This window comes from Phyllobates terribilis, unplaced genomic scaffold (genome assembly GCF_046119375.1).
Source record: "Phyllobates terribilis strain yellow unplaced genomic scaffold, ASM4611937v1 Scaffold_3__8_contigs__length_932513732, whole genome shotgun sequence".
Taxonomy (NCBI): Eukaryota; Metazoa; Chordata; class Amphibia; order Anura; family Dendrobatidae; genus Phyllobates; species Phyllobates terribilis.
The window spans coordinates 353428745-353451622 of record NW_027362763.1 but is presented as its reverse complement, the minus strand read 5'-3'; positions in this window follow the sequence as shown (position 1 = coordinate 353451622).

The window sequence follows — 22878 nt, the reverse complement described above, 5'->3', positions numbered from 1 at the left end:
TGATAAAGGCTCAAAGGGAGGCTTAGTAAGAGCTCTGAGGACCAGGTTTAAGTGCTTTCGGAGGAGGGGCAGATTCCGACCGACTGACTGCTCTGAAAAAATGTTACTATCAAGGGGTGGGATGCGATGTTCCCTCCGAAAAGGGCCACCAAGGCTGCAGAGTGAACCTTAAGGGTTCTCTTTTTTAGCCCCAATTCCCAACCCTTTTGTAGGAATTCCAGAATCTCCACATATAGGACCCTCTGATTCTTTAAGGGATTTATTCCTGAAAAAAACAGGAATTTACTCCATATCTGGTAATATATAATAGATGTTCTTTTTTTCCTCGACTTAGTAAGGGTGGATATTACATTTTCCGAACACCCCTTATTTCTCAGAAGCTGCCGCTCAAGCGCCAAGCCATTAAATGAAGTTTTATTATGTCGGGTTGATGAATCAGGCCCTGGGATAGGAGGTTTGGAATCTCTGGAAGTATCCATGGAGTTGCTACTGAAAGGCAACGTAGCCAGGTGAACCATGTCCTTGTGGGCCAGAACGAGGCCACTAGAATTATATTGACCCTTTCTGTGCATATTTTACTGAGAACCGCAGGAATTAGATGTAGAGGGGGAAAAGCATAAAGAAGACCTACTGGACATTCGTGCAGAATGGCATCTACACCCCCTACGCCCCGGAGGTCCCCCCCCCCCCCCCCCCCGGGAGGTATTTTGGATTTATTGAAAAGAATTTCTGGACCTTCCTGTTCAATCTATTTGCAAAAAAGTCTGTTTTTGGAACCCCCCAGAGATCTACTATTTTCTAGAAAACTTCTGCGTTTAAAGATCATTTGTCCTGGTCTACCCTGTGACGGCTGAGGAAATCTGCTTTTACGTTTTCTCACCCCTTCATATAGCCTGTCGAGATGAAACTTAGATTCCCTTCTGTTTGCATCATAATTTTTTGTGCCTAGGCCCTCAGCCCTTCTGACCTTGTTCTTCCGATTGTTTATATAAGCTACTGCTGTTTTGTTGTCTCAGAGTATTTTTAGGTGTCGATTTTTGACAACTGGCAGGATTTTTCATAAGGCCAATCCTACGGCTTCCTGTTGGAAGCCTTTATTACATCTTGTGGCCATCTCCCCTGCAGAATACATGTCTACATGGGCCCCCCACTCCCAGAGGCTTGCGTCCGTGGTGAGTATTACGGGGTCTTTCGCTTCCCATGGAACCCCCTGGGATAGATTTGCCTCGTTTGTCCCCCATGTTAAAGACAGCTGAGTATCCCTTGATACCACTATCTTTAGGTCTAAGTTTCCCCCTAATCTTTCCTCTACTCTCAGAATGTCCCACTGGAGAGATCTGAAGTGGAACCTCGACCAAGTCGCTGCTGGGATACATGCGGTTAGAGACCCCAGGATGGACATGGCTCTTCTTAATGTAGCTTGTGGGTTGTTTACCAGTTCTAAAGCTAGGGCCTTTATTTTCCCCTTTTTTTCTTCCGGAAGAAAGGACATTTGCTTCCCGGAATCCAACCAGATTCCCAAAAAAGTTCGTTTTTTGTCTTGACTCTAACTTGGACGTTTTTAAGTTTATTAGCCACCTTAAGGAGGCTAAGATTTTTGAAACTTTTGATACCGCTTGATTGCATTCGGACTCCGATTTTCCTACCACAAGAAAGTCGTCCAGATACGGGATAAAAATTATGTCTGATTATTATGTCTGATTCCCTTACGTGTGCTGACATTTCTGCCAGTATTTTGGTAAAAACCCTCGGGGCCATGGACAGTCCAAAGGGGAGGACTTCAAACTGTAGATGTGTTAACTGCCCTTTGATGTAGACCGCCACTCTTACGAATCTTTGATGACCTTGAAAGATGGGACCATGGTAATAGGCATCTTTAAGATCTATAGTGGCCATGAAACATTTTGGCAACAGGAGTTTTATTACTGAATAGATGTTTTCCACCTGAACCATTTTAGTGCCAGAAATTTGTTGAGGTTTTTTAGGTTTATGATAGTTTTGTATGATTGATCCGGTTTTTTCCTTAGAAATAAGGGGCTGTAAAAGGGGCTGTCCTTCTGGGACATAGTGCTTTTTTTGATTAGGGACATAACCTCTAGCTCTAGGGAATATTGAACCAACCCAGAAGGTTCGTGTCTGGTGACGATATAGGTATCTGGAGGAGTGGAAAGGAATTTCAGTTTCAGCCCCTCCTGTACTGCGTCTAGAACCCAGGGGCTCCGGGAAGTATTTTCCCAGACAGGAAGGAAGTGCTTCAATCTTCCACCTATCTGGGACCAGGCGTCATTGTCTTCCTGATTTTTTTGGAAACCCCGACAAAAAACGATGCCCCTGGGAGGTTTTCTCCTTGCTTCTTGGTTCCTTCCACTTTGAGTCTTTTGACTTCAGCCCCCACTTCCTGAACGGACGGAAATGCCTTTTGAATTTTGGTGCGCTCACCTGGAGAAACCCTTTTTTTTTTAGTCTCCCGCCTTATCCAGGATCTCGTCGAGAGTGGGCCCGAAGAGGTACTTTCCTTCGAAGGGAATACCGCAAAGCCTGGACTTTGAATTGAAGTTTCCTCTCCAGTTTTTTAAAAAGAGGGCTCTTCTGGCTGAATTTGACAAGGCACAGGTTCAGGCTGTCAGACAAACGGCATCTGCTGAAGCGTCAGCAAGAAAGTCTGCTGCTTTAATTATACACTGCTCAAAAAAATAAAGGTAACACTTAAACAACAGAATATAACTCCAAGTAAATCAAACTTCTGTGAAATCAAACTGTCCACTTAGGAAGCAACACTGATTGACAATCAGTTTCACATGCTGATGTGCAAATGGAATAGACAATAGATGGAAATTATTGGCAATTATCAAGACACCCTCAATAAAGGAGTGGTTCTGCAGGTGGGGACTACAGACCACATCTCAGTACCAATGCTTTCTGGCTGATGTTTTGGTCACTTTTGAATGTTGGTTGTGCTTTCACACTCGTGGTAGCATGAGACGGACTCTGCAACCCACAGAAGTTGCTCAGGTAGTGCAGCTCATCCAGGATGGCACATCAATGCGAGCTGTGGCAAGAAGGTTTGCTATGTCGGTCAGCGTAGTGTCCAGAGGCAGGAGGCTTTACCAGGAGACAGGCCAGCACACCAGGAGACGTGGATGGGGCCCTAGGAGGGCAACAACCCAGCAGCAGGACCGCTACCTCCGCCTTTGTGCAAAGAGGAACAGGAGGAGCACTGCCAGAGCACTGCAAAATGACCTCCAGAAGGCCACAAATGTGTATGTGTCTGTACAAACGGTTATAAACCGACTCCATGAGGGTGGTATGATGGCCCGACGTCCACAGATGGGGGTTGTGTTCACAGCCCAACACGTGCAGGACACTTGGCATTTGCCACAGAACACCAGGATTTGCAAAGTCGCCACTGGCACCCTATGCTCTTCATAGATGAAAGCAGGTTCACACTGAGCACATGTGACAGACGTGACAGAGTCTGGAGACGCCGTGGAGAGCGATCTGCTGCCTGCAGCATCCTTCAGCATGACTGGTTTGGCAGTGGGTCAGTAATGGCGTGGGGTGGCATTTCTTTGGAGGGCCGCAGAGCCCTCCATGTGCTCGCCAGTGGTAGCCTGTCATTAGGTACCGACATGAGATCCTCAGACCCCTTGAGAGACCACATGCTGGTGCGGTTGGCCCTGGGTTCCTCCTAATTCAGGACAATGCCAGACCTCATGTGGCTGGAGTGTGTCAGCAGTTCCTGCAAGATGAAGGCATTGATGCTATGGACTGGCCCGCTCGTTCCTCAGACCTGAATTCGATTGAGAACATCTGGGACATCATGTCTTGCTCCATCCAACAACGTAACGTTGCACCACACACTGTCGAGTTGGCGGATGTTTTAGTCCAGGTTTGGGAGGAGATCCCACAGGAGACCATCCGCAACCTCATCAGGAGCATGGCCAGGCGTTGTAGGGAGGTCATACAGGCACGTGGAGGCCACACACAATACTGAGCCTCATTTTGACTTGCTTTAAAGACATTACATCAAAGTTGGATCAGCCTGTAGTGTGTTTTTCCACTTTAATTTTGGGGGCGACTCCAAATCCAGGCCTCCATTGGTTAATAAATTTGATTTCCATTGATGATTTTTGTGTGATTTTGTTGTCAACACATTCAACTTTGTACAGAACAAAGTATTCAATGAGAATATTTCATTCATTCAGATCTAGGAGTGTTCCCTTTATTTTTTTGAGCAGTGTATTTGGCAGGCATGCTAGCAGCTCATCCCTAGGGCATTTTTTCCAGATCTGGTCTTGCAACTGAGCCAGCCATACACTCAAAGATCTTGCCGAGCATACTGCTGCTATATTCGGCTTGAATGTTGTGGCTCCTGTTTGCCACGCTCTTTTTAGAAAACTCTACTTTCCTATCAAGGGGGTCCTTCAGGAGCCCCGCATCATCAAATGGGAGGAACTTCTGGAGACTTTGCAGACTGCCACATCTATCTTGGGTGCCTTATCCCAAACTTCAGAGTCCTCTGCCCCGAAAGGGTATTTTCTTTTCATCAGTTTGGGGATGTAAGCCTTTCTGTCTGGTTTTCCCCATTCCTTTTTAATCAGCTGGGAAATGGTTTTGTGAACTTGAAAACACTTGTTTCCTACTTTCTAGACCTCCAAACATTTGATCTTGTACGGATCTGGGCTCCTTTGTCTCTTCCACTTTCATGGTAGCCCTAACTGCTTTCACCAGCCTACTAATTTAGTCAAGTGGGAAACAAGAGGGGTCTTCATCGCTATCTGAAGAGGATGACGATGCTGTGGAGCTTGTATCAAATCTCCCTAGCTGGCCTTCCTCTCCGACGTCTTCTGACGCTGTGCCTGCCTTTAACCCTTTAAATTACTTTTTAATTTCACTTCTAATCATGGACCGCATGTTATCCTTCAACGAGGGGGACTCTTCTGACAAGGTTCTCTCAATACAATCTTTGCATAGCTTTTTAGTGTATGTGGCATCTAATCTACTTTTGCATAGTGCACATTCCTTGTGCTTAGATTTTGCTTGAGTTTTTCTAGGCCCTAAGGACAAAGTGTAAAAGAAGGACACATTTAATAAGGTTTTTCCAGGGTTTCACCCCTGACTTACCCCACCTAACTCAAGACTATCGAGGTCGGAGGGGCTGCTTCTATGGGTTCTCCAGGCAGAGCTGTGTCCTCCACTCTTGAAGTCCTGCAGCAGTAAATGGAGGAAGGGGGGGAGCTTTTATTCTCTTCCTGTTCCCCCCCCCCACGAGAAACCCATTGGTCTTCGCTGGGGAAGCACTCTGCCCCTCGGGCCGTACCCTCAGATGACACCCCCGCTCCCCCCCCCGGGGACACACTGACCCCCCAGGCCGTGCCCCCGGGAGCCATCGCTGTCCGACTGCCAACGATGTCCCGCGCCACCGGATGTGACGCAAGATGTCGGCGAGGGTTTCGGGGAAGCACTCTGCCCCAATAGGCCATGCCCCCAAAACTGACATCACGCCGACCCAGAGATGCTTTGCGCTCCCTGGGCGCGAGATTCACCGCTCACCGGCCGACATCCGGAGCAGCGTTGCACATCTCCCAGAGAAGGATACGGACACCCGGACCCCCCAGGAAGCCACAACGCTCAAGGTAATCTTCAATCCCCCGGCAGCGCCTGGGGAGCAGTATTGGCTTCCTCAACTACAGAAAACCACTGAGGCATAGCAGAGGGCTCTGCCTTTTTAAACCTGTAGTTTCCTGTCCTTGGGGCGGATCCCTCTCTACATGAGTGTTGTCATGGGGAATGGAAAAAAAGTATGTAATGTAATACACTGACTGTTAGGCAGGGAACTTATATATGTACACACAACTGCTGCTGACTCTGGGGGCACGGGGGACCCGACAGGTTCCCTTTAAAGCGCACTGACCAGCTCATCCTTATAGTGTATTTGTACTGTTCCTGCACTAATATTTTATTTCGCCGGTGTACCCCTTTAAATGGAAATTAGACTTGTCTGACTCCACCTTCTCCATGAGCACTTCACAGTGATTTTTTTTCTTTTCTTTTTTTTTTTAAATTCCTTACTTTCAAAGCTTGTTTTATTCCCTGTACCACAACTGCATAATTTATTAAAACAGTCTGTGTAAAAACAAACCAGAAATCTAATCTACTGCTGCATATGATGAACCTACCTTAAAGAATCACTCCCAGTTTTTTAAACCGCACAACTAGTCTCAAGTGCGGTGACATAACTTACAAGAAAAAGAGTAAACAGTGATGTATCCCAGAGTGCAGCAACAGGTGAGTATATTAACTCCCTTCACGACCTATGATGTATTAGTCCTGCATAGTTTTCTCAAGATAAACACACATGGACACAGCTAGTAACTCATCCACCAATATCCAGATCATCTTATACATAGAGGCTGTAGTACATCACAATAATAAAAAAAATGAGCTAAAAAATTCTGACAAATAGCAAATTTTATTGAGAATGCAAGAAAAACAAAATTAGTATGTGAACTATACTGAAGGATGCAAACAGAGTAAGTTGTAGATAGACCCAGCAAGGTATGCAAATGAGGCAGAAAGCACATCAAATATTCTCAAGCCTATTGTGTCCTGTGAGCTTAACATCTTTTGTAAGGTGCACGAGACATCAATCAAGCACATGTACCCAGCGAGCAGATAACTTATGCATGTGAAGATGATATTGGATGATTATTTCCATGGACCCCACACTAATCTTGACATTTTGGGCTAGGTGGCATATGGTTACACGGCAATTTTACAAAATGGCGACCTCCACTTGATGGATGGTGTGTTCATCACTAGCAGATTGGGGTCGTCCTGGAATTCGAGCTGTTTGCACCGAAGTCTGACCACACTTCAATTGACGATGCCAGTTCTTGACTACATCATATGATGGGGAATAGTGATGAGCGAGCACTAAAATGCTTGGGTACTCGTTGCTCGGGTCTAGTAAATTGGGATGCTCGAGTGCTCGGTCTGAGTAACGAGCCCAATGTAAGTCTATGGGAAACGCAAGCATTTTTCCGGTGGCCATCCCCCCTAGGGGTCTGCAGAGGGCCTAAAAATTGCCCAAATCGATGGGAACAGTGCTCAAATGACATGGGTACAGCATGGGAAAGACCCCTGGAAGCATTTCTGACTCCCAGGTCAATACTGTCAATGTTGTCAGAGGTATTACGGCACTTTTATGGACTCATAATAAAACATACAAAAAAGAAAAACCAAAATAGATTTTCCTGGGAAATATGTTAAGGAACATCCTTTCCAGGGTAATGACTTGTATATAAGGCAAAATAAATAACCAAAAACAAAAATACTCCTCCACACCTTGGGCTATGCTCACACGTAGCGTTTTTGCATTGCTTTCAACCATGCATTCACTGGCAAATGTTATTTTAACATTTTACAACCTAATTTGGCCACGTGGTGTGTGAAACATCATCAGACACATCCTGTTTCATTTATGAAGGAAGTATTGTGAAAGTCACAAACACTATTTTTACAGCCTTACTATTCTTAAAGGGTCAGCAGTTGGCTATGCTTTGTTGTTCCCATTACTAAAGAGTGTGTCTCTTATACTGTTATTGCACATGCAGTGACTGCCAAAAATTTGGACGCAACCCTATACCCCTTTGAAGAGACATAAAGGGTCTCAGTACAAAAAATGTACCCATTATAAAAGGAGTGGGTCTCCTATAGTGGTAATGCCCATGCTGTGACTGCAAGGGCTGCCAAAATTTGGGAAAAACCCCACTAATAATTTAAACACACATAGAGCTGGGCCACAGTAACAACATGTTCCCATTAGAAAGGAGAGGGTCTGCTATTCCGTTATAGGGTATGCAGTGAGTCCAACGGCTGCTAAAATTTAGGAAGAACCCTACTAAACTTAAAGACACATGAAGCTGGGCTACAGTAATGAGTACGACATGTTCCCATTAAAAAGGAGTGGGTTTCCCATACTGTTTGTCTATGGCGTGAATGCAACGGCTGCCAAAAATGTGGAGGAACTCCAGTGTCACTTGCAGGAGACGTAGAGGTCGGAGGGCCTCCTGAAAACAACGTTCCCATTATTAGGAAGTGGTTCTCCCATACTATTTGCCTATGCAGTGAATGCAACGGCTGCCAAAAATTTGAAGAACTCTAATGCCCCTTGCAAGAGACGCAGATATGGTAGTGATATGGAGGCGGATGTAGAGGATGAGAAGGAGGAGGACAAGAGCAAATAGACAAAATCAGGAAGCATATACAATGTCTGGGTGTGAAGACAGAGGTGCATGGGAATAGAGTTAGCGATCCCCCAAAAAAACAAACACTGTATTTGAGTTTGTTACGCTGCTAGGCCAGGACCTCCAAGGCGTAGAGAGCCAGTTCATGCCATGTGTCCAGCTTAGATGCCCAATAATTATACGGCACAGAGGAATCACGGAGGACGTTGGTACAGTGGGCGAGGTACTCCCTCACCATCTTCCGAAATCCCGCTCCTCAGAGCCAGTGCGATGGGAGGGTATTAGAAAAAGGTCCCAGAACTTTGACAGTGTTCCTCTGCCTCTGCTGGATTGCATTTGTGTCTCTCTTGCCTGTACTCCTTGGTTGTCCAACGAACTGTAACCTCTGTCGCCAGCGTTTTCAGGTGTGAATTTTTAAAATAATTCCACAACAAGGGTCTTATAGTACTGCACCATTTTATTAGGCCAGTCCTGCATGGGAATAAGAGACAGAAAGTTCTCCTTGTAGCATGGGTCTAGAAATGTCACCAACCAGTAATGACTGTCACCCAAAATTTGGACAACGTGAGGGTCACAGGAAAGGCAGCGTAACAAACTCAGCCATGAATGCCAGACTGCTAACAGGCAAGACTTCCGTGTCCTCACCAAGAGGACAATTGACCATGCTTTCCTCATCCTCCTCCCTGTACTCAGGCGATCCACGCTGAACAGATGGTATGACAGTTGTGCAAGTAGTATCATCTATAACGCAGGAAACTATCTCCTGTTATTCCTCCTCATTGTCACCCAAACCATGTTGGGATGAGATGAGGCTGGGCTGTGTGGAATCACCCTGTATGCTTCCTTGCTCCATCTCATCATGCTCTGCCTAGCGTCGCTAATCATGGCGTCATCGCCGATCACCATCTTGGTGGAGTCCTCAAAGTTTTAGAGGATGGTACATACAGTACAGACCAAAAGTTTGGACACACCTTCTCATTTAAAGATTTTTCTGTTTTTTCATGACTATGAAAATTGTACATTCACACTGAAGGCATCAAAACTATGAATTAACACATGTGGAATTATATACTTAACAAAAAAGTGTGAAACAACTGAAAATATGTCTTATATTCTAGGTTCTTCAAAGTAGCCACCTTTTGCTTTGATGACTGCTTTGCACACTCTTGGCATTCTCTTGATGAGCTTCAAGAGGTAGTCACCGGAAATGGTCTTCCAACAATCTTGAAGGAGTTCCCAGAGATGCTTAGCACTTGTTGGCCCTTTTGCCTTCACTCTGCGGTCCAGCTCACCCCAAACCATCTCGATTCGGTTCAGATCTGGTGACTGTGGAGGCCAGGTCATCTGGCATAGCACCCCATCACTCTCCTTTTTGGTCAAATAGCCCTTACACAGCCTGGAGGTGTGTTTGGGGTCACTGTCCTGTTGAAAAATAAATGATGGTCCAACTAAACGCAAACCAGATGAAATAGCATGCCGCTGCAACATGCTGTGGTAGCCATGCTGGTTCAGTATGCCTTCAATTTTGAATAAATCCCCAACAGTGTCACCAGAAAAGCACCTCCACACCATCACACCTCCTCCTCCATGCTTCACGGTGGGAACCAGGCATGTAGAGTCCATCCGTTCACCTTTTCTGCGTCGCACAAAGACACGGTGGTTGGAACCAAAGATCTCAAATTTGGACTCATCAGACCAAAGCACAGATTTCCACTGGTCTAATGTCCATTCCTTGTGTTCTTTAGCCCAAACAATTCTCTTCTGCTTGTTGCCTGTCCTTAGCAGTGGTTTCCTAGCAGCTATTTTACCATGAAGGCCTGCTGCACAAAGTCTCCTCTTAACAGTAATTGAAGAGATGTGTCTGCTGCTAGAACTCTGTGTGGCATTGACCTGGTCTCTAATCTGAGCTGCTGTTAACCTGCGATTTCTGAGGCTGGTTACTCGGATAAACTTATCCTCAGAAGCAGAGGTGACTCTTGGTCTTTCTTTCCTGGGGCGGTCCTCATGTGAGCCAGTTTATTTGTAGCGCTTGATGGGTTTTGCTACTGCACTTGGGGACACTTTCAAAGTTTTCCCAATTTTTCGGACTGACTGACCTTCATTTCTTAAAGTAATGATGGCCACTCATTTTTCTTTACTTAGCTGCTTTTTTCTTGCCATAATACAAATTCTAACAGTCTATTCAGTAGGACTATCAGCTGTGTATCGACCAGACTTCTGCACAACACAACTGATGGTCCCAACCCTATTTATAAGGCAATAAATCCCACTTATTAAACCTGACAGGGCACACCTGTGAAGTGAAAACCACTTCCGGTGACTACCAATTGAAGCTCATCAAGAGAATGCCAAGAGTGTGCAAAGCAGTCATCAAAGCAAAAGGTGGCTACTTCAAAGAACCTAGAATATAAGACATATTTTCAGCCGTTTCACACTTTTTTGTTAACTATATAATTCCACATGTGTTAATTCATAGTTTTGATGCCTTCAGTGTGAATGTACAATTTTCATAGTCATGAAAATACAGAAAAATCCTTAAATGAGAAAGTGTGTCCAAACTTTTGGTCTGTACTGTATGTCTGACATCCATATCCACTCCTGAGGTCTTATGTGTGGAGTCTGAACTGAATACCGATGGCCTTGTTGATGTTGACAGCAACTGCCTTCTTCTGCTCACAAATCCTTCCCAACATCTGCAATGTAGAGTTCCAATGTGTGGGGACATGCACACCAGTCGGTGAGCTGGAAGCTGCAAACGCTGAAGCACGGCAAGGGCGGCGGAAGCTGTAGCAGACTTTCTAACATGGGCACACAGGTGATGTACTTTGACAAGCAGATCCGGGTAGGTTTAGAGAAACCGCTGAACCATGAGGTTAAGCACATGGGCCAGGCATGATATGTGTGTGACCTCGCCTCAGGGCCACCACCAGGTTCTGGCCATTGTCAAATACGACCATGCCTGGCTGTAGGGTCAGCGGTGTCAGCCACAGATCTACCTGCTCTTTAAGAGCTATCCACAAATCTTCAGCGTTGTGCGGTTTGTCACCTAAGCATATTAGCTTCAGCATATCCTGTTTCCGCTTGGCTGAGGCAGTGCTGCAGTGCTTCCAGCTTGCGACTGATGTGGTCATTTTGGAGATGGAGGCTGAAGAGGAGGTGCATGAGCTGTAGATGTGGGGGCAACTCTGATTGACCCAGGGCCCGAAGTCATCAATGTCAGGAGGACGTGTTCCATCCCAAGGTTCAACTGGGTCCCAGCTTCCACTATATTAACCCAGTGTGCCGTCAGCGAGATGTACCGTCCCTGCCCACAAGCACTTGTCCACGTATCCATGGTTAGGTGGACTTTCCCAGTAACTGCATTGTTGAGGGCATGGCTAATGTTGTGGGGCACATGCTTGTCTAATGCGGCGGCTGGGGACAGAGTACCGATGGATGGCCGCCATCAGGTTGCGGAAAACTTCAGTCTCCACGAGCCTAAAAGGCAACATTTCGAGCGCAAGCAGTCGTGAAATGTGTGAATTTAGTAATGTGGCCTATGAAGCGTTGGCTGCGTATTTGCTCTTGCATTCCAAGGATTGGGGGAGGGACAACTGAACACTGTGCTGGGACAAGGAAGTGGACGTGCTTGCTGATGGCGCTAGTTGAGAGTGTGCAACGACACGTGCAGGGCGGGAGGCATCTTCGCATGCGCCACGTACAGGGGATTGGCGTGCACACACAACAGCGAAACAAGCAGTGGTGTCACCCGCAGACGGTTTCTGGACTCTGGGGTTCGGCCCCCTTAGTCGGGTGCTTTGTTGCCATGTGCCTCCTCATGCTGGTAGTGGTCAGGCTGCTAGTTTTGCTACCCCTGCTGATGCTGGACTGGTAGGTGGAGCAAATGGCCTTTTTGGGGTTATCTGCATAGTCTTTAACAAACAACCAGACTCGGGAAGACCTAACAGTACTGGCAACTTCCGTCACGTTGGCGTTACGAGGAACGCTTTCCCACCTTGTGTCTGCAGCCACCACACTGCTTCTTCCTGCCTGTTGTGGCTCTACACCTCCCTCCCCCTGTATGTCCCCCTGCCAGGTTGTGTCAGTTACTATATCATCCACCACCTCGTCTTCCACTTCCGCACCCTGGTCCTCCTCCTGACTTTCTGGCAATTGTGTCTCACCATCATCATCAGCCACCTCTTTGGGCATCGCTACACGAGTTCTCCTCTTGACTCGCTTGAAGCTGAAGAGACCCGAATCTACAAATGGAAAAGTGACCAGCTCTTCTGAGTGTCCAAGTGTGGGATCAGTTGTCTCCGGGCACTCGGCCTGGTGGGAGCAAGGAGGATTAGGGTGAGAAATATGCGGTCCAGACTCGTGGCTACTGAGACTTGACCATGTGGAAGACAGGGTGGTAGTGACAAAGTGACTGAAAGCATTATCTGCTATCCAACCAACAACCTTTTGACACTGGTCTGGGTTCAATAGTGGTGTACTGTGGTCCACTAGTAATTGGGACAGGAAGGTCGAGGGTCAAGATGTGGGTGGTTGTTGTGGCATAATTTCAGCTTGCCCACGGCCACATCCTCTGCATGCACCATCACGTCCACTGCCCCATCCCTTGCCACGCATTTTGCCCATTTTAAATGGAGGACAATATTTTCCACGTTCACGAGAAATGGCTGATTTTGGGACGCAGTTATATGATACGTCTGACAGAACCTCGGTTTTAAATAGCAAGACTGTAATTTACTAATATTATTGTACACAGAGACCTAGTGTGAATAGTTTGACCAACACTCTGAAACGAAATGGAAGGCAGAAATTGCGGATTTATAATGCAGTTATATGTGATACGTCTGACAGAGAACCACAGTTTTAAAAAGCAGGCCTGTAATTTACTAATATTCTACACCGAGACCTAGTGTGACACTGCAACAAAATGAAAATGGAAGAAATGGATTATTTTAGAAAACGGTTATAGGTGATATGTCTGACAGAGAACCATGGTTTTAAATAGCAGGCCTGTAATTTACTAATACCATTCTTCACAGACACCTAGTGTGCATAGCTTGACCGACACACTGCAATAGAATGGAAAAGGAGGAGAATATTTTCCATGTTCAGTTCAAATTTCTGGATTTTTATCGCTGATATATGGAACAGATCTGGCTGTATTCTGCAGTGCTAACAAGCAAATGTTGCAGAAAAGTGGTGTACTCTGGTTTTCTTTTTAAGCAAATAACCAGGATTAAAGGGGTTGTCCACTACTTTATATGATCCCCCAAGGGCCCATAAGTGGTTCTCTAAAAACCTTGTGGTGCCTTTTCTGCCTGTGAGCCACGCTATCACTGGCCACTCACAGGCATCACGTGACCCCCGGCTGCAGCCGGCTCTGACGTCTTGACAAGTCCAGGCTGCAGCCGATGGTCCCTCTTCCGCGTACCACCGGTGGCTGCTGGGTTGGGGGCGGGGTTACCCCGCGTGTCACACCCGGCATCCACCGCGCGCTCTCCCTCTCCTCATTCACTGGGAAAATGCGCGGTGGATGCTGGGTATGACACACAAGGTAACCCCGCCCACAGCATAGCATCCACAGCGGGGAGCGCGTCACTGATGTCACGCCTCACTTGACGTGACATCAGTGATGGGTCAAGTGATGCCTCTGAGCAGCCAGCGATAGCGCCGCTCAGAGGCAGAAAAGGTATCGCAAGGTACTTACAAAAACACTTCTGGGCCCCGGGGTAATACATTGGGGGTTCATATAAAGTTGTGGACGTCTTAAACCCCTTTACTACCCAATGTGGTTTGCATGTTAATGACCAGGCCAATTTTTACAATTCTGACCACTGTCACTTTATGAGGTAATTACTCTGGAACGCTTCAATGGATTCCCCTGATTCTGAGATTGTTTTTTCGTGACGCTGATAGTGCGCAGCTTAGGGTGAGAGGTATTAACCAACTACATACCACGAGAGGTGGCAAGATAAGCCAACGTTTGGCTAGGTTAGAGGCCAGATGGATCTGGACCCTGGAAACCGTGCATTCAAAAGGATTAAATGAGAATCTCAGTTTTGTCCCTTTTATTGGATTACCTAGCACAGCCGCATGTTCAATTGTTGGTTTTAAGTGTTTTTTTAATTGTATGCTTTTATTCAATTCTAGATATCCACCAATCCATTTATACTTTATCTGTGTTGTGGGATCGATTTGGTTGTTACTCTGTCATCATCCATAACGGACATGCCCTCATGGAATGTGTCATCCCGGGGTTATAGATCTTACCCTGGATAAAACTTGCCAATGTGTGTGTTGTTTATTTCAATGTACCAATTGTTGTATTAGTGATTATATTATGGAGTCAGGAATAATTATGACAAGGTTTATACAAATACAGTTGGTTTATTATGCCGATATATTATTTGTATTTTGATGTGCTAAAAAAACTTGGTCTTGTTACACTATAATTGCCTTAGGGTGTCGTATGTAATGGATTGGTCTACAAAAATGACTAAGTAGTTACCTAAAGGTAAAGTAAGGCTATGCCTACCATCCTAGTCCCACACATCTTTTTCGGCTGCCAGTACGCATGCGCGTCAGCTTCTCTGTGCGCACCCCGGTCTTCGGCATCTCTTCGTGAGGACCTACGCGAGTCACGGTCATGTGACCATGAGGTAGGTCTCACATGATGCTGACGCGACAGACCGCCCAGATTATGATGACGCGACATGCATCACTAAGGTCCTTAAGCAACGTGATTCGTGGACATGTAATTAAAATGGTTGCTGGGACACTAATGCACCGCCCCCTGACGAAGGTTTGCCGAAATGCACGTTGGGGCGGATGTGCCCCCACCCAGCAAGCAGCACTGCTTCAGTTCCTCTTACTTAAGGCATATACCCGAACCATATATAGTTTGGATATTTCACTTAGTACCCATTTGCAGCATTTCTCATAGGCACAACTATATATTGGTTAGGATCACTGTGAGTGGTTGATTCACCATCTGTTACTTTATGTGCCTTGCATGTCCTGTCTGTTTTTGCATGTTTTTCCATGCCATTTGTCTACTAGGGGAGATATGTAGTTTGATAATTGTATGTTAATAAAGTTCATATTTTTATACTAATTACCTTCAGGGCTTTGTGTCGCATTTTTTCCTTTTGCTTCATCAGGTCTTATATAGACCTGATGACGCTGTTCGGCCAGCCAATCACTGCAATGCCCACAACCAACATTGCTACGTAATTACAGTGCGTGGCAGGCAATCCCCTGCATGTTCATTGCCTCTCTATAGAGCACCAAACATGCAGGGAGTGGACCAGAGTTCCCGCCCGAGCAACCTGGAAATACTCGCCGAGCTTGTCGAGAACCATGAAGCTCGGGCAAGTACTGAGCATGTTCGCTCATCACTAATGGGGAATCACCATAAACCTCTTTCATCTCATTGAATGTCTCCTTTGGTGTGCGGCCTTTCAAGTAAAGGAACTTGATGACTGCTCTGTATTCCACTGGATCCATTATCAAACCTCACACCACTTCAGCACCTGTAAAATCAAGACCGTTATCAGTTCTGAGTTGCAAATTTGCACGTAACCGATTGACACTAATATCATTACACGTGAAGGTTCAGTGTCCTGTGATAAATAGAAGTGGGTCAGGGGAAATTTTTAATTAACAGCCCTCTTAGCTGGACCTAGCTGAAATAAGATGGGAGGACTGATGCAGCTGTGACAGACAAAAGTTCTTGGATGCTGCCAAAACACAGCAGCTGCGTCAAAACTACAGTATTGTGGCCACAGATCTGTAATAGAAGAAACTTCTAGATAAAATCTAAAAGACCAAAGAAACCAAACCTAGGGGTACATTATTTATTGTAATATATGTTTACACGTGATAAACTGGTATACATACAAAAACACTGATCGTGCAGCCGTAAGGTGGAGAGAGGGTTACTGCAGGTTGTAGGCTTGTCGGAAGAGGTGGGTCTTCAGGTTCCTTTTGAAGGTTTCCACGGTAGGCGAGAGTCTGATATGTTGGTTCCAGAGAAGGGGGGATGCAAGGAAGAAATCTTGTATGCGATTGTGGGAAGAGGAGATACATTAAAGGGGGATTCCCATTTCCAAGATCCTATGTAGTAGGTATAATATTAGCAAATACCGCCAATGAGAAATTTTGTATAGTTCTCCTGATAAGGTACATCGCTTACCAAGTGCAGTAGCTTCGGTATCCACTAAAAGCTTTCTGACTATGAGAGGTCATAACCATGGATAGCTAAGCTACTGCAATGCCCTACAGATGAGGTAAGCGACATACTTTATTAGGAGAACTATACTAAATTTCTCATTGGAGCCATTTGCTTATCTTACACCTACTACCTTTTAGGATAGGATATTGGAGATGGGAATACACTTAAATTGCGGTGTTTTTTTCCTGCATTGAAGACAGCACCTCCAGGTAGGTAACGCAGCGTACAATACACGTTTTTCGATGCCTTCTCACTTGTAGTTTTTATGCTGTCACGTAAATGAGTGAAAGCCCCTGAAGTAGCTGACAAACTGCAGATTTGGTAAAAGGAAACAACAACAACAAAAAAAAACACTTTGATAGCTAAAGGGAATCTATCACCCCCTGGGAGATATCAGACCTCTATTATAGGAATACAGGTTATAGAAAAGTAAATCTATTACACACAGCTGAGTCATTCCATGTCAAGTGGACCAGTGGTCCCCACTCGACCTTCTCCGATTTTGCTGAAAATTTATAAGGATGTACATGTATGTTTGAAAAGAGGTTCTGTAAATTTTTAGGGTCAGTTCTCAAATACATTGGGCACTGTTGACCTTTCACTGGAGGTTCCACCAAGCCTGCGGCTTCAGCTAAGAGGATTTTGCAAACTTTGGCACATAGCCATTAGAGTTCTATACTGGCTATGATGCCGAAATTTGGCATACTAGCTCAACTTTTGCTGCTAAACACGATAAAATTATTACCCGCTATGACAAAACAATATTTCGGCCGCAATTTTGTGTCAAAGTAGCTTGTAAAACGCATCGCATAAAATTTATGCCAAACTTTGCCCATATATAACTCAAGACCAAAAACCAATAGTAACTGGTGCTTTGCCCTGTACACCAAACATCTACATGACTTTGCATTGCTGCAATATCACGGTCAAATCATATGTATTTGTGGAAATATTCACACCCACATATGATGAAAAACTTAAAAATAGGTAAAATTCGTTTTTTTAGGTCAAATTTCTCAAAAAGCGTACCCCTAAAATATATTAATTCTGATATCAATAGAGCACATTTTTCTCTACAATGATCATTGTTTTTTTTTTGGAGTCTCTCAGTTTAAGAAAAGAAAAATGCCACTGAACATGGTGTTATTTATTAATAAGCAATGAATGGTAACTGCACTATTCAAACCCTTGCGTTGGTCCATGGTGGTTATACCACAACCAATTCCCTAAGAATTGGTATTATAATGCTATTAAGAATTGTAATAATGCAGTCTTTCGAGAATTGGCAGCCCCATCGCCTAGGAGCCTTGGCCGATAGCCGTGCAAGGCCAGCCGCGGGCGGTCTCTATCGCAGGTTCCGAAGCCTGAGGGTGGGTGTCTTTGCCTAGGATCCCAAGCCTAATATTGGGTATCTTTTGTTGGTTCCCAAGCCATAACGTTCAGTCTAAGTAGTCTGGAATTGTTGCTGAATTTGCAACATAATCTGTTCAGAGAAGCTGTATTGTCGGTTTTTGTTTGTGTTTGGAACACAAACGGAATGTGTTCCAGCAGATCCAACGGTTACGCACCACTTTGGCCGAAGCTCACAAAACTTGGAAAATCCAATTTCAGGGCCATTCCGATCCCGATAGGCAACAAACATTTCCCTCATATTGCTCAGTAATAGTCGCTTTTGCATCTGCTTTTTTTCTCCTGCTATTCGCACTGATACATCGTCTTTTTTACCAGGGCACATTCGACTGAATTAATCTTCAAAAAATGCCTGCACCTTTTTCTTCACTTCCTCAGAAACTTTCTTGCCACACTAGATTCTAGGTAAGGCTAAGATCCCATGTTCACATTTAAGCTTTCGATCTTGTTTGACCATTCGTTCAAAGACACCGAATTCGTCTGATATAGCCTTAATGGACCAACTTTTAGGTGCCAATGTCAAGATTTGGACCTTTTCTGCCCAACTGGACACCTGCAGCTTTTGCTTCAAATCTGCCAAAAGATGATTGTAATCCAGGCACATTTTGCACTGTGCTGTTTTTGTTTGCTCAAGGAGTCCTGAGGAGATAATTTGCATATTCCCACTGCATTTTGGGGTAAGTGAAGAGTCTCCGCGAGCTCAAAGAACACTGGATTTTGGCTGTTGGAGCTGAAAAGAGGACATCGGTAAACCGCGCGCCTCTCGGCGCGCGCATTTTTAAGCTTTTTTCACTGTTTTCAGAACATTAACAGTAAGAACATGGAAGAGTCCAGGAGCCATTTGGTGAGCTGCATATCCTGCTACATGTTCACAGACTTGCCAGTGGAAAAGCCAAACTTCACATGCCAGAAATGCAAGCTTGTGTCCCTGTTGGAGGAAAAGTTGCGAAATCTAGAAGAGAGGTTAACTACCTTGAAAATCATTAAGGAAGGTGAAGAGTTCTTAGAGCAGAATTATCTCTTCATGATTCAGAAAGAGAAGAAATTCGAACTGCACCTGATGAAACAGAGGAATGGAAGCATGTGACCCACAGAAGCAGGAGGATCGAGAGGCAGTCAGCACCCATACTGCTCAGGAACCAGTACCAGGCTCTCACGCAGGAGAACCATGAAGAAATACCGCAAAATAAGACTTTGCCAGCAATGAATAACCTTGTAAGCCCTCAGAATCCTCCTGGATGGAGAAAGAAGAATGTTGTGAAGAAAAAACGGAGAGTGGTGGTCATGGGGGATTCCCTGCTAAGAGGAACAGAGGCCGCTATCTGCAGACCAGACATAACCTCAAGAGAAATGTGCTGTCTTCCAGGAGCAAAAATTAAAGATGTGTCTGACAGGATATCAAGACTCTTCAGACCTACAGATCACTACCCATTCCTGCTAATACATGTGGGGACAAATGACACCGCAAGAAAGGACCTGGAAACCATCTGCAGTGACTTTGAAGACTTAGGCAAGAAAGTGAAAGAATTGGGAGCGCAGGTGGTCTTCTCATCCATCCTCCCAGTGGATGGCCATGGAACAATGAGGTGGAATAAGATTCTACAGGTGAACAACTGGCTACGTCGATGGTGCCGTCAACAAGGATTTGGATTTCTGGATCACGGAATGAATTACCTATACGATGGACTACTTGCTAGAGATGGGGTGCACCTTACGAAGACTGGAAAACGTGTATTTGGAAGTCGCCTTGCTACACTCATCAGGAGAGCTTTAAACTAGAACAATGTGGGAAGGGAAGCAAAAGGCCAGAAAAAGCCATACAGCTGACAAATACTATTGAGATCTCTGCTACTGGAAGTGGAAAGGAAGAACAAAGACAAAACAATTTAAATAATAAAAATATGGGAGGAAGAGAAACCAATCACAAACTAAAATGTTTTTATACAAATGCACAAAGCATGGGCAACAAACAAGGAGAATTAGAACTACTAATGCAGGAAAAGGAATATGATGTCATTGGAATCACTGAAACTTGGTGGGACGATACACATGATTGGAATACAAGGCTAAAAGGATACAACTTATTTGCAAGAAACAGACTTGATAAACGAGGAGGAGGTGTTGCATTGTATGTTAGAAAAGCGTATATCTGCACAGAGATTGAAGCTTCAGAGACTGGGAGTTCTGTGGAAACTGTTTGGGTAAGAATACAAGGAGAGAACAACGGAAAGGACACCATTGTAGGCATTTACTACAGGCCACCTGGGCAAGCTGAAGATATGGATGAACTCTTTATGTATCAAATGACCAAGTTCTCCAAAAAATATGACGTAGTGGTCATGGGAGATTTCAACTATCCAGACATTTGTTGGGAATCTCTCTCAAGTAAAACTAACAGGTCAAGCAAATTCTTATCCTCTCTTGCTGACAACTTTATCTTCCAAAAGGTAGGGGAGAAAACAAGGGGATCTGCTACTTTGGATCTAATCCTTATAAACAGGGAGGAAATGGTTGAGGAGGTAAAGGTGGCTGGGACCCTAGGAGGCAGCGATCATGCTATTATAGAATTTTGGATAACTAGAGGAGGAAGACATGTGAAGACTCAAACTCCAAGGTTAGATTTTAGAAAGGCAGATTTTAAGAGAATCAGAAAGAGAATAGGAGGGATCCAATGGCTGGATGTCCTTAAGGACAAAAATGTCCAGGAAGGATGGGAAATTTTTAAAAATGAGATTCTCAAAGCACAATCGTTAACAATCCCGAAAAGTAGGAAGAATGGGAAGCATTTAAGGAAACCAGGATGGATGAACACAGAACTTAAACACATGCTAAAAAGAAAGAAAGAAATGTTTATTAAATGGAAAGAGGGAGGCATATCTAAAGAAGATTATAATGCAGTCTGCAGATCCTGCAGGGCACGTATCAGGTTAGCTAAAGCTGACAATGAATTAAGGCTTGCAAGAGATGTCAAAAGCAATAAAAAAGGATTTTTGGGGGTATGTCAAAAGTAAAAGAAAAGTCAAAGATGCTATAGGATTTTTACAGGATGAAAATGGAGAAATGGTAAGAGAGGATGTTGAGAAGGCCGAACTTTTTAACTCCTATTTTGCATGTTTTCTCTCAGAAAGAAAATGTAACATCAACTAATCTTCACTGTCCTTTTAAAGGAATAGAGGAATCCAAGTTATCTGTAAACAGAAAGATTGTGAGGGAATATTTAGCTAACATAAATGAGTTCAAGTCTCCAGGTCCAGATGAATTACACCCCAGAGTACTGAAGGAGATCGTAGAAGAAATTTTAGAACCACTCTCCATAATCTTTGAAAATTCTTGGAGAACAGGAGAAGTCCCAGAAGACTGGAGAAGAGCAAATGTTGTTCCTATCTTCAAAAAGGGGAAGAAGGTGGACCCAGGGAACTATAGGCCGGTGAGTCTGACTTCTATACCAGGAAAGATCTTTGAACAAATTATTAAACATCATGTATGTAAGTACCTGGATAAGAATGAAGTGATTAACCAGAGTCAGCATGGGTTTGTAACTAACAAGTCATGTCAGACTAACTTAATTTCCTTCTATGACAGAATCACTGACTGGGTGGATCAGGGAAATGCTGTAGATATAGTATATCTTGACTTCAGCAAAGCATTTGACAAAGTATCTCACACCATCCTTATTGAAAAAATGACCAAGTATGCAATGGACCAGGCAACTGTTAGGTGGATTCATAACTGGCTTAGTGATCGGACTCAAAGGGTGGTTGTAAATGGCTTCACATCCAGCTGGATGAATGTCTCAAGTGGGGTACCACAGGGCTCCGTCCTGGGACCTGTATTGTTCAACATCTTTATCAATGATTTAGATGAAGGAATTGAGGGTAAACTGATTAAATTTGCTGATGACAAAGCTAGGAGGGATGGCTAATACTAGAGAAGAGAGAGGGAAGATTCAAAAAGACCTAAATAAACTGGAGCAGTGGGCAGCAACCAACAGAATAGTTTTTAACAGGGAAAAATGCAAAGTACTACATCTGGGCAATAAAAATGAAAAAAGCATATACAGAATGGGAGGAATAGAGCTAAGCAACAGTACATGTGAAAAAGACTTAGGTATACTAATAGATCATAGACTGAACATGAGTCAACAGTGTGATGCAGCAGCAAAAAAGGCAAATACAATTCTGGGATGTATTAACAGAAGCATACAGTCTAGATCACGTGAAGTCATTATCGGTCTTTACTCCTCTTTGGTCAGACCTCATCTGGAATACTGTGTACAGTTTTGGGCACCACATTTTAAAAAAGACATAGACAAACTGGAGCAAGTTCAGAGAAGAGCGACCAGAATGGTGACTGGTCTGCAAACCATGTCCTATGAGGAACGGTTGCAGGATTTGGGAATGTTTAGCTTGCAAAAAAGAAGACTGAGAGGAGACTTAATAGCGGTCTACAAATATGTCAAGGGCTGTCACATTGTAGAAGGATCATCTTTATTCTCATTTGCACAAGGAAAGACTAGAAGCAATGGGATGAAACTAAATGGGAGGAGACACAGATTAGATATTAGAAAAAACTTTTTGACAGTTAGGGTGATTAATGAGTGGAACAGGCTGCCACGAGAGGTGGTGAGTTCCCCTTCAATGGACGTCTTCAAACAGAGGCTGGACAGAAATCTGTCTGAGATGATTTAGTGAATCCTGCTTTGAGCAGGGGGTTGGACCAGATGACCCAGGAGGTCCCCTCCAACTCTACCATTCTATGATTCTATGTCTTTCGGCTCAAGCCCTCCAATTGAAGCAATCTTGCTAAAAAATGCATTTTGTACCTGGCTTATCTTTCTCCTTGCATATCCAAGTGAATCCCGCTGGCTTACCCGTGGATATTTCAGAGGAGAGATGCCAATGGATGTTAAGCTTGAATTTAGACTTTCTGGAGAACATTCCATTCCATCTGGATTTGATTCAGAGGAAACTGGATCAGCTGATTTTTTTC